This window comes from Tiliqua scincoides, chromosome 1, assembly GCF_035046505.1.
Source record: "Tiliqua scincoides isolate rTilSci1 chromosome 1, rTilSci1.hap2, whole genome shotgun sequence".
Taxonomy (NCBI): Eukaryota; Metazoa; Chordata; class Lepidosauria; order Squamata; family Scincidae; genus Tiliqua; species Tiliqua scincoides.
Window position 1 is genome coordinate 260,162,546 of NC_089821.1, and position 13,001 is coordinate 260,175,546.

A 13,001-nucleotide genomic window follows, 5' to 3' on the forward strand; every position below is an offset into this window, starting at 1 on the left:
ATCCCGCCTGTCACGAGATGCAGTACATCTGCAAGGACAGAGAAAATGCTTGTTTAGAGCCTTCATCTTGCTTCATTTAGGAGGCTAAAGATGCTTCACCATCTGACCCAGGGAGGTCAAAGGTCACCCCCCAAGGGGAGTCAGTGAGTTGTTCAGTCTATTCATGGTTTAAATCCTGATGAGTGGCTCTCAGTAAAAGATTTCTTTATTCTAATGGCTTAAAAAAAATAACAGAGTTAACAAGCCTAGTAAGAAATCCATGACTCAGGCAAATCCTTAAGGATCAACGGAGAAGGGAGGAGGGAATGGGTTGGCACATGCTAATCCGCAAGCCTAAAAATACTCTTTGCCAAATCTTTTAAACACATGGGGGGAAAAAATTCACCAAGCTTTGTTAGTACCAATTATAGCAGAAAATGCTGGGACAGGCTTTGGTGCTATCCTAACAAGGAACTTTTCGAAGAAACAAACAAAGACAGACCTTGGAGACAATGGAGAAATCGTAACAACACAATTACTCTTGTACATCAGCAGTTGGTACTTCTGGGTTCCTTAATATGTAATGCAGAAAAGAAAAAGAAGCACTGAATGAAAAATTGTGGGGAAAGGCTTTGGTGAGGCTTTGCATGAAACCATAGCTTGATACAAAGCTTAACATTTACTGGTCAGGATGGAACATTTTTTCACAATGAACAAACTGACAAACTACCATGCCATGAGATCTGTTGGCTATCAGAATATGAAACTACAATCTGAAGCAGGTTTGCAAACCACAGTTTCCATAAACTGTGGTTTGGCATGATTATGTCTTAACTGGCAAACCATGGTCTGAGTCATTGCTCCAGCTCCTGAGACCACCACACCATAAAGATGGGAGTCAGAACTGGATGGAAATGGTAAGGGAAGCACAGTCTGTTATTTGCCCTCAGCCAACTCTAACCCACCCAAAACCCTAGTCTTGTCATTCACTACCATTCTGTTGCACCCATTGGAAACATCTCAGCTGCTGGGATGTTTCCTGATGATAGGATGTGAAATCAGGAAGGTGATAGGGCTGGATGGCCACTTGTCATCAACCATAATAAACCAGCATGTTGGTAACCCAAACCACAGTTGACAGCACATCTTAACAGAATTCTTTGTAATGACCTGTGAAATGCTCCTGATATAGTAATAGGAAAGGTTATACCATTTGGGTTCAAATAAATAAAGTGAACATGTATGATGTATTGGCTAGTGTACTAGATTAGAGCAGAGGGACCTGGGATCAACTCTCCACTCAACCCTAAAATATGCTTTAGGGCCACAGGCCAGTCATAATCTCTAAATCTTTCCAACTTGGCAGAGTGATTATGAGAATAAAGTAGGATAACTTCTAAATATGATGCATTGAACTCCCTGAAAAAAGGGTTGAATGAAAGCATGACACAGGAACCTTACATAATGGAAAGTCACACAGTATGAGAGAGGCAACTGTAATGGGTCAGAGTGCTGAACCTGAGCTCAAATATTACTGGGTGCTTTATTGAACCAATCATTACATCTCAGCCTAGCTTACTTCACAAGGCTAAAAGGGGATGAGGTGGGGAAACCATCCACACTGCCTTCAACATCTTGGAAGAAATGTGGGACACAAATGTGCTTGACAGAACGTCACCTTTGCGTTTAGCTGAGGCTAACCACTGCCCAGTGTCACAAATGGACCACCTGTAATATCATTTTATGGTTCAATACCACAATGAATTTCAGTAATAGCACACTGATATGTAGAACTACCATGAATCAGTCCAGCCAGCTCTGCCGCTACCTAGGCATCATGTAAGCCGTCAGGAAGATTATCTGAATATGTCTCTCTTTTGTCTTCCATGAGCTTTTTCCAGTCCTATCCAGCAGCATTTTCCAGAGAATCTGGTTGGCCACTGTGCAGAACCAGATGCTGGACCAGATGGGGATGTTGGTCTGATCTAGCAGGTCTGTACTCGTGGCTAATCACAAATCACCACAGTCTTCTCTAGTTCGGCAAGCATTTGCACATCCCGCAAAATCTTCCATGGTTTCTCTACTATCCAAATAACTCTGAGCTCATGCCCATATGTGTACAGTGTACAGTTCAATGATGCATGGTTTGTTGTTTGTGATGTGCCAGACACGGAAACCGCAATGTGTACCAGTGCTAGGAAGCCACAGTCATGGCTGTGAGAATCCATAAACATGAAGGCAGAGACTGGGATCTAAAAAGGTGCAAATGGAAAATTACAAGCTACCTGTACACCTTTCCATGAGATATGGGCACAAACCAGACAAAGTTAAGCAAGACCCATTGATTTCAATATGGAAGTTAAGTCACAGATTTAAAAGTGCTTCCAGTTTGGTTGACTTGAAGCTTCTCAGCTGCTGCTAGAAAGAGACTCCCTGAATGCAGCTTGTTACTCTTGGTGTAAAAGCTGTTGCACAAACTACTTACCTGAGAATACCAGTTCTGCATATGGAAGTCTGTTAGTTTTTGTCTCCTGCAAATGAAGAAAAGCACTGATGGTATTTCACCTAGACACCATGGTCTTAGAAATTGACTATCCTAAGATCAAATGTAGGCAAGAATGCATATTTGTGGATAAGATGTTGTGCAGGATCTGCCAAAATATTTATGGGGCATGGGGTTCTGGCCCCCATTGCACAAATTCCAGGGAGCAGCTACTTGTTTCTTTACCTGAGAAGACTGAATTTTTGTTAATTCATAAATGCAAGCATGTAACATTTAAAGTTGCCTGATTTGCATAACTGTTGCAAAAACTAGGGATTTTATTAAATTAGCTGCCTAATCCTATCCCCCGCTACTGGTGCCAACACAGCCATGCTGATGCAGCTCATGCTGTATTCAATGGTAGAAGGGTAGTCAGACAGCCAGCAGGAAGTGCGTAAAAATATTTCTTACTTCCGCCCCCAGTAAGTTGTCTGATGCCGATAGGTCTCCTTGGGCCTATGCCAACTATTTTGTTGGCATATGTCTGAGGAGAGAAAAGGGGTGGGGAAGCATGAGAAAAAGGTGATAGAATGTAGTGCACATTGGTGCCCCCAAGATCCATTTCATTCCTGCCATCCCTACCCCTTGCCCTCCCACCTCCCTGTCCTGAAATTCCCCCTGCCCTTCTTATCTCAGCCTACGACACTCCTCCACTTCCAACTTACCAGCATTGGTGGAAGCTTCAGGAGCCGCTGCTGCACGTGCCTTGCCACTGACCATCTGAGGCAGTGTCCCAGAAGTGAGCAGTGACAGCCCAGCTTTTACATTGCCATCAAGGGTCTTATGCTGCCATGCTAGTTCTGGCAGCACAAGGCCCCAGCTGAATTAGGGCCTCAATTCAGGATGTTACAGTAGCAGCTGCATCTAGAGGGAATGAGGAAAGGTTTGTGTTGCTTTCCCCTTTCACCCTTCTCCCAAAAAAGCAACACTGTTGAAGCTGCTGCTGTTCTTTACCAGCTAGGGGGTGACCCATCCATTAGGCAAGGGGATGCAGGTAGCATCAGCAGCCAATTGTGGTGAGGCGAGAAGGTGGTGGATTCAGGATGCACCTCACTCTGAGTCTGCCTCTGCCACCCCCTCCTTCCTGCATTCCACAGATGTAACCTTACTTATCTGCTTTCTGCCAGCCAAAAGCAAGCAGAAATTGCTTCACTCACCTCTTTACCTTGCTCGAAGCAGGGTTTCTTTAAACATGGAAGTGCAAGACTTCTAGTTTGATTTACAAGAATCAGAGAATAAAGGAAGAATACAGTTAAATGGTTGCTTTTTCCCCATTACTGTGCCAAGGTAACTGCGCCAAGGACTCATCAGGCCGCATTCCAGGTTACACCACTGCTGTTACCAGCTAAGGAGCTGAGTGATCATTCTATACTTCAATATGATTTTCCCTATGGACTCCTGTTGGGAACACCAGCTCAGCCACTATTTGGAGACTCTTAAGAAAATAGCCCATTACTGACAAAATGGAGCAGCCAAGACCCACAACCAGAAAACTGGCAATGGGGGGAGGGGAGATAAAAGGTTAGAAATTGATGCAGGGCAACCAGTAAACAACATTACAGGTAGCAGAATATGTTAGAACATTTAAAATTGTTCTTAATGTAAAATAAAATAACACAATAATATGGAATACACTGAAGTTATAACACACAATTTTTATAACACTTAGGGCGCAATCCTAAACCCTTATATCAGTGCTTTCTAGCACTGGCATAGCGGTGCCATTGGGACATGTGCTGCATCCTGCAGTTGGGTGGCACTCACGGGGGCCTCCTCAAAGTAAGGGAATGTTTATTCCCTGACCTCAGAGCTGCATTGCCCTTATGTCAGTGCTAGAAGCAAAGTAGGTTAGGATTGTGCCCATAATAGTATGGCAGCAGCAGACCTCTCATAGGAAGAATGGGACAAAAACCCCAGGCACGGGGCTCGTGCTCCTCTAGGAGCATGCAGGAAGTTCTAATGAGGCTCCCGACGCGGTTGGAAACCGTGCTTCCGGATTTCCAAAAGTACAGTTTAAGATCACAGGGAAGCCTCAGACGGCTTCTTCTGGTGGTCCTGGAGGTGTGCAAGGTTCTGTGGCAATCCAGGTGAGTGGAAGGGGGGGCTTCATGCAGGGGGGCCAACTTCATGGTGCTTTGCCTGGAGGGCGCCTCAAAGGGAGGTTGGCCACTAGTAGAGGCGAGTAGTAGAGGCTAGTGTTTGTCATTGATTCCAGTGCCTTTGCAATACTTTTTAACATTGAAAGGTGGAGCAAGTTTCCTTTTTAGTGAACAGCGAATGATACGATGTCCACCTGGGATGGAGAGATCTAGCTTTGTTGTAACTGAAGCTCCCAATTGCTATTTGGAAGAGATCTGTCTCAACTGGTTGCCAGAAGGCAAGCGGAGATGGAGAGATGGACTTCCCTTGGGAAGGTGTTTCATAACCATGGTACCACAGAAAACGCCCTGTGCCTTGTGTCATACTTCTGACAGGAACTCGACACAAAGGAAGGAAGGTCTCCAAATTTGACGGAAGGTTCATAGGCAGTTCTTAATTTATGCCGGTCCTCGGTAAGTTAGGGCCTTCAAGATCAAAGCCGACACTTTCAAGGGAGCCCAGAATGCAATAGCTGCCAATTACAACTTAGACAGAGAGCAGTTTGGGGGGCAATTTTGTCAGAACTCCTGCAAAAGGGGGGAAGGGATGATCACACATGAGATCCAGATAAAGCTTTCCTTCAGCTACTTTGAAAAAAATAACAGGATAGACACACAATGACGCTTTCAGCATCACATGCGGTTCTGCCCTCATAATGCTCTAACTGCCTTTCATTTATCTGAGGCAATTTCACAAAGCAAACATTAAGATAGACAGATGTGAAGAATTTTTGAACTTCCATTTCCAGCTCAGCAGTCATTTAACTTATCTTGGCAAGTCAGGGCAGTAATGATGCCTCCCTGATTGCTACAATTCAGATGTTAAAACGTACAGCTCTGCTTTTGAAGGCAGCCTGGGAAGCTGCCTCTGATTTGAAGGCACTCCAAAAATCCTTGCACTTATAACACTGAGAGGAGGAAAAAGATCTCATTCATGTAGCTCAGTGGATACGAGGACTCACTTGCTATATAGAGGACACTTGCTGGATTTTAATGCTCTTTTCAGAATAATCACAAGCAGTTGTTTCAGCCAGCTGATTGTTCCTTTAAACCCCTTGATTTTTTTTTCAGGTGCTCCATAGATAATGTTGCCAAGCAACTATGGCTCTCATAAGTCACAGGGCATTGCTCATGGTGAGGATGCATGTTTGCTGCCGCACAGCAAACAGCCACTATGCAAGCATAACTCCCGACCTATGGAATTGAGGGGCCATTGCAAATTGATCATGGATAACTTGTGTCAGTGCTTGGGGTGGTTTATGGCACTAAACTCAGGAGGGGAAATGTTGATGTGTGACAGGTTGTAGCCAAGGGCTTTCTCCCTTGGGAATGTTCCCGGTTCCACCATTCCTGTCCAGCCTTCACTTAAAAATGGAAAAGAAACCTCAGACTTTTTGCTCCCAGTAAAATATCAATAAAAATGGTACATGCAGGAAATGCAAAATAATAAGACTTTTAATTGCTATCATGTTTATTGTGTTCAAAGTGCTTTGTATTCATTCGCTACTTGTAATCATTACAACAACCCTGTTAGGCAGGACAATATTTTTCTCCCCATATTATCTGTTTATGTACAAAAATTATGCCCCACCTTTCCCCTAAGATTCAGCGTGGCTTACAATAGAAATAATTAAAACACAAAAATGCTCCAACTGTAGAAGAGGACCTGCCCAGCCCAGACAGAGAGGGTGTCACCGTATTACTCCTTTGCTCTCCAAGAAGTAAGCTTGCTGTGCTTTTGCAAAGATTGCACTATTCAATCCAATTATTCAGCAAGGTCAGAGACAAACCAGTATACCTTTTTCAGTGAGCCTGCTGGGGCTTCAGTCACCCCTTGTGGGCCAGATGCACAAACTTGCAAAGTAAAGCAATCCTGGGTGTAACCAGTTTCCTTGAGAAAACTACAAAGTACTGTGTTGATTGGCTGGCACTTGTAGCAATCATTTACCCCACTTTCTTCCCTCTCAACCCCCCTCCCCCATTCAAAGTATCTTGAAGTCTCTCTAAAATGTATCTTTAAAACAAGGGACATTAGCTTTATAAAGACGGTAAATAATTGTCACATGGATAACTGGGGGGGGGAGCCAAAAGCATAGGGAAGTGCATGCAAAATCACTCCCCTTTCCCCCAAAAGAAAAACCCAGCTTCCACTGATTTGACCATTGAGTGCAAGGGCTTTGAACAGTTGATAAAGAACTGGTACTTTAAAATGTTTATCAATTCTGCAATTCATATGATTGAGTATACTAAAGGATTTTAAATTTAGACATAGATATTAGGCCGCTTGTTATTTCGGTTTTGCTGCTTTGCACTATAGTATTATTGTCTGTTGTCTGCAAGGTTGGCAGTTCAACAGGGTGAGCTTGCTTGTCTCAGCTCCTGCCAACTTAGCAGTTCAAAAGCATGTAAATGCAAGTAGATGAACAGGTACCACCTAGGCAGGAATGTAACGGCATTCCATGCGCTTAGGCATCTTAAGTCATGCCAGCCATATGACTACGGAAACCGTCTGCCGTCAAACACCGGCTCTTTGGCTTAGAAACAGAGATGAGCACCACCCCTAGAGTCGGCCACAACTGGGTTTAATGCTGGGGGAACCTTTATTACTGTTTCCTTCCTAGCACCCCTGCCCACAGTGTACCTGTAGGTCTCAAACCCCCCCCCCCAATCTTCCAACATGCTGGACTGAGGGCAGGAATTCAGAGCTGATTTGATGTTCAACCACTGCCTAGAGAAGGAAAGGTAGACGCTTCAGAGGCTGAGTTGACGATGGTGAGACGAGAAGCATCTTGCAGGTCTGGGTCCCATTATAGCACGTGTCAGATCTCTGGTTTCCTAGCTGTACTTGCCAAGTGTCATACTTCTTTCTCAACCTCACCAAAAATTAAAAAATAACGAATTGGGGACCCCAAAACCTACAGGAATGAGCAAGCCTTTGTACTTAACCAGAGGATATCAGGGAAATGATCAAACCTTCTATCTGAGACTGACTGAGAGCACCAAGATTAAATGAGTTTATGGCTTAGAGGAGATCAGGACAAAATGAATGGAGAGAAGCTGTTGTATAAGGCAAGGCAAGCCAAGCTATGCATCTCCCAGCAGCAGCAAAGCATCCATTCTTTTCTTCATCAGCTGGTTTCCCTTCAAAGATTCCAAAACAAAAAAGCTGAATACTTTTTTCAACAGAATTCACTGGCTCCTTATTTTTCCATGCCTTTTATTTGTTTTTGCTTTGCAAACCACTTCCAGCTTCCCCACTGAGAAGCCCTCAGTCAAGGAGACCAGTTTGCTATTTATATGTGCAGAATGCCTTTAGACCCAAACCAAGCTGTCTTTCTTTTTTTTCTTTAAAAAAAGAAAAAAAAAGAAAAAGAAAAAAGGAAGGAAAGCGGCCAAGTGTGGGAGGAGCTGAAATTTGAACAGCAATCCATTTGCCTTCCAGAGTTGCTCACTGTTGGCATAAGGCACAGCTACATGCAACAGCATCTGTCTTTTTTCCCCTGTAAATAAGCAGCATTTGCTAAATGAATGGAAAGACAAATGCTTATTTAACTTAAAGCCCAATTATTCTCCACCAGCCCAGAGCATGCAGCACCACTGATGAAGCATGAGCTGCATGCTGGGGGGGGGGGAGGTTGACAAGACAGCCCAGGAGATGTAAGTAAAAATCTTTTTTACTTACCTCCTTGTAGGCTGCTTGGTCTCTAGTGGGTCTCCTCAGATCTATGCCAACTATTTAGTCTAAGGAGTCCTAAGGGGGCATGTTGGACCAGGAAAAGGAAGACAGGACCTTGGCATGTGCTGCTGCTGCTGAGATGCTCCCCCTCCTGCCCCTGAACAGACCCCAGGTTGGTCCACTCCCCAGTCTGTTCTGCCCTTGAACTGCCCTCCTTTGCCACCTTACCTGCTCCAGTGGGACATCCGGAAGCCACTGGCGAACAAGCAGAGACTCTGTCCATTTGCACTGGTGGCTCCAGTTCATGAGATTAATAGCATAGGCCTGTGATAGGATTGGGCCATTTGCCTGGGCTGTGTCTAAGGGGCATTTCACATGTTACGTGGCCGCAGATCTCTGTTTACCCCTAAATGTACACTCAGCAGGGAGCCACCAGTTTTAGCTCCCCATCATCTAAGCTGTACCACATTTTTGAAGTGTATTGTGATTGCTTGTGTGAAGCAATCTTTAAGAAATGTAATGAAGGCCAACTACGAACCAAGAGCCCAATCCTGTGGTCACAGTTGCCGCCGACCACAGTTGCAAACGTGCCGTAAGGCACGTTCACGGGGCTCACCGCTGGGCTCCCGCCGGTGCTAGCCCAGCGCCGGCTGGTGGTGGGCGAGCGCAGGGTGGTCGCCCAGGTTCCACGGCTCGGCGGTCTCCCAGAACGCTGAACTGCGGAACGGCAGGCGGGAGCAGGCACATGGAGGAGGCGTTCTGGGGAGGGGGGAGGTGTGCTGAGGGGCAGGTGGGAGGCATGATGGGGGGCGGGCAGGAGGAGGATCCGTGGAGCTGAGCTCTGCAGGATCCAGGGCACCTGTGGAGGGCTGCATGCCCTACACGAGTGCCTTTACTCTACCACCAAGCTTTTGGTCAGCGGTAAAGTGAGTAGCCCCATTGCAGGGCTGCTTACCTTACTCGAGGGAAGGGGACAAACCTCCCCTTCTTCCGAGGAGCCTCCCGCGGTAGTGCAGGAGGCGCAGGATTCAGCAGCAGCCCTTTTCGGTGCCAACAAGCCTGGCCGCTCTGGGAAGCTGAGGATTGGGCTGAGTTATTTTTCATTTTCTATTGAGATTTATCAGTTAAGCTAATGTTTGGCTAATCGTGTTTGTGTAATTGCATCCCAGTCCCACCTTGTTACAAAGATTATTGTTTCTAATGGTTAATTCTCTTACATAAAAGTTGTTCTAGTACTTCATTCATTAAGAAAGAGAAAGGAACTTACTGCAGTTACCCATATCCTGAAAAGAATCTCTATCATCAGAGAGGTACAATTCACTACTCAGAAACCACTACAGTCAATTCCAAATCCAAACACTTAAGTTCCAAGTAGTGGCATAGCTAATTATCATGTAGCCCAGTGCCAAGCTCAAAATGTTGCCCCAGAAGTGATGTCACAACAAGACGTGACATCATGCTCGGGTTTTTAAAAAAGTGAAAATTGGGAGGATCCCACCTCCTCCCCCAGCAGCTCGCCACCCACTTGGTCTGCTGCCTCCCCTCAGTCAGTGGCATAGCTAAGGATCGCAGCCTCCCCTCGGTCAGTGGCATAGCAGTGGCATCTGCTACCTGGGATCAAAGATGATTTGTAGCCCCCCCATGAAAAAAATCAAATTTAATTAAGTAAATAAATAAAAAGTGTGCCCCTTATTGGTTAGAGACACTATGCTGGGGTAAAGAGGGACATTTATTCTCCCCTTGCTAAATATAAGAAGAGCACCACTTGAAAAAGTGCCTTTTTACCCAGTTAGCAGGGGCAATTGTATTATGATACATGGATATGACTGACTCATATTATTGGTTTCATGCTCTATCAGGATAACATGCCATTGCAACATGTCAATAACATAATAACATCTCATTGCCTCTCAGAACAATCAGTTTCATAAGTCAGTTTTGAGTTAAGAAAATCCACTTTTGATTTCATAAGGCAGTTGTATTTTCAGGTTATGGTTAATTGGTCATAACTTTTGATAGAATAAAGATATTCCAATGCAGTTTATTTCCTTGCATTCTGCATTGAATTACCTTTCCAATGTTTTATAACATGATGGACAGCAACTGTTACCCTGCACATGCCCGATCTTGTCTGATCTCAGAAGCTAAGCAGGGTCAGGCAGGGTCAGGTCAGGCCTGGTTAGGCCTGGTACTTGGATGGGAGACCGCCTGGGAATATTTGGTGCTGTAGGCTTATACCATAGTCTTTCAAGACTTGCCAACCAACTGGTATTATTCATACATACCAAGATTTTCACAATTTTGGTCACTAGTGTCAAGCTCAGCTTGTTGCCCCCCTAAAGCTTGATGCCCGGTGTGACTGCTACCCCCTGCACCCCCTTAGCTATGCCACTGGTTCCAAGCACAATATTCAGTTGAGCGGATTACTGTGGATCTTTCAGTTCCAGTTCATATGCTGCCAGTAATGGCAGCCCACACAATCATCATAGTCTTGCGATACCATAGTCTTTCGAGACTGAAGGTTGCCAACAACTATAATCACCATGATATTCATTCTGCAAATATCCTTTTCCTCATTTTTGTATTAGGCAGTTGCTGTCACTTCCTTATATAAAATGTAATAAACAATCTGAAACTTACAAGATGCCCTGAAGTTGTTGTTTGCGGCAAACTGAGAATTAGCAAGCAGTCTTCACATGTTGGCATCCTTCAGTCTCAGAAGACTATGGTGTCACGCTCTGAATGGTGGTTCTGGAACAGAGTGTCCTCTCCAGTGTGCGAAGCCTGGGTAAAGTAGGTATGGAGGATAGGCTGTTACCCATGCAGCAAATCCCCCCTCTCCACATCGCTGAAATGGTCCAATGGAAAGGCAGAGGCCAATACGGTTGGTTCCAGCGGCGTCGCAGGAGTCTTCACATGGATGGATGACATAGCCCTTGATACTTCATGAAATGTTGTCACACCTGAGGATCCCCTGGCAAGCTTGCCTGCAATGCGCCCACATATGGTAGGTGGGGCAAGCATCCGATTTAACAATCATTCCTCTCATCTGACAGCCTATGGCAGTGGTTCCCAAACTGTGAGCTGTGGCTCCCTGGGGAGCCATGGAAACCAGCCAGGGGAGCCGCGGAATCCTCTTGGAAAATGTGCCACCCTATACAATAAATAGGATTGTAGCCCTAATGGGGAGCCCTGGCCAATGGCCCAGTAGGTCAAGGGAGCCACCAGTTGAAAAAGTTTGAGAACCACTGGCCTATGGAAATGTCAGTCACTGTAAAGCCAAATAAGTGTAAGCATACCCATCTGTTAAATAGTTAGAACTGCAGCTGAAAAACAGCTGAAAAGTACTGAATTGAATTGCCCACTTGCAGCTGTTTTGGTGCACTTTTACAGGGTGTAGGGTGTGTGTGAACATGTGGATTTCTTTATATCTTACCCATTCTCCAGGGAGCTCATATCAGCACAGCATCAGCAACTCTGCGAGCTAGGCCAGACTGAGGTCACCTTGCATTCACATTGGTGTCATTTCCCCCCCCCCAATATACAGGTGTGCCCCCTTATCTGCGGGGGTTTTGTTCTGGAACTCCCTGCAGATACCTGAAACCATGGATATGTGCAAATGCCTGTCCCTACGGTCTTGGGGGGCTGCCCTAGAGAGGCCTCTGAGGGCTTCTCTGGGCCTCCCAATGGCTTTTAAGGCATTAAAAACATCACTTTCAGTTTCTCCATGAAACTGGGAATAGAGTTATTTTTGCCTCCTGAGCTCAGTCTGAACTTGGCAGAGGCCAGGGACAGACGGCCTCTGCTGAGGTCAGAGGCCCCTCTGGAGATGAGGGGAGTGGAGCTTGCCTTTAGAAGGGGTGCTTACACTGGGGGTGCCGGACCCAAGCCGCGTAGAAGTGAATCCATGGATATAGGATCCGTGGATACAGGGGCACCCTGTATGCAGTATAAACACACTACATCAAACTAGTGGGTTGCAACCCACCAGTTTGTGTAACGCTTCCCCCGTCCCTTTAAGGGGCGGGAGAAAGGGATGGAGGCAGTGGCGCGAACCCCAGGATCTAAGGGGGCGAGGGGAGGTGCTTTGCACTTACTTCAAGAAGGTAGGGCTGCAGCAGGCTGCAGGAGGTGCAGGGAGCCCTGCACAACCCTGCACAGCGCTCCCAGAGGCTGGGAATGCTCGCTAAAAGGACACAAAACACTTCCGTTTTGCATGAGATGCTTTGCGCCCACTTTTAGCAAAGGTTCCAAGCCTCAGGAAGCGCTGTGCAAGGCTGCGCAGGGCTCCCTGCACCTCCTGCAGCCTGCTGCAGCCCTGCCTTCTTGAAGTAAGTGCAAAGCACCCCCTCCTCGCCCCCCTTAGCCCCACAAGAACTTACTGAGGAAGTAAAGCTCCCTCAAAGTTTGCACTACACCTATCACAAAATAGTTGATAACATGATGTGGTGGCCACACCTGGCTGGGAGCTACAATTGGCTGCCTGTCAATAGTATGCACATATGAAGCTACCTTATACTGAATCAGGCCACTGGTCCTTCAAGCTCAGTATGCCAGGGGACACTGATTGGCAGCAGCTCTCCAAGATTTCAGAAAGGAATCTTTCTAGTTCTGCCCGGAGATGTTGGTGGCTGAACCCAAGACTTTATGCTTGCAAATCATGTAT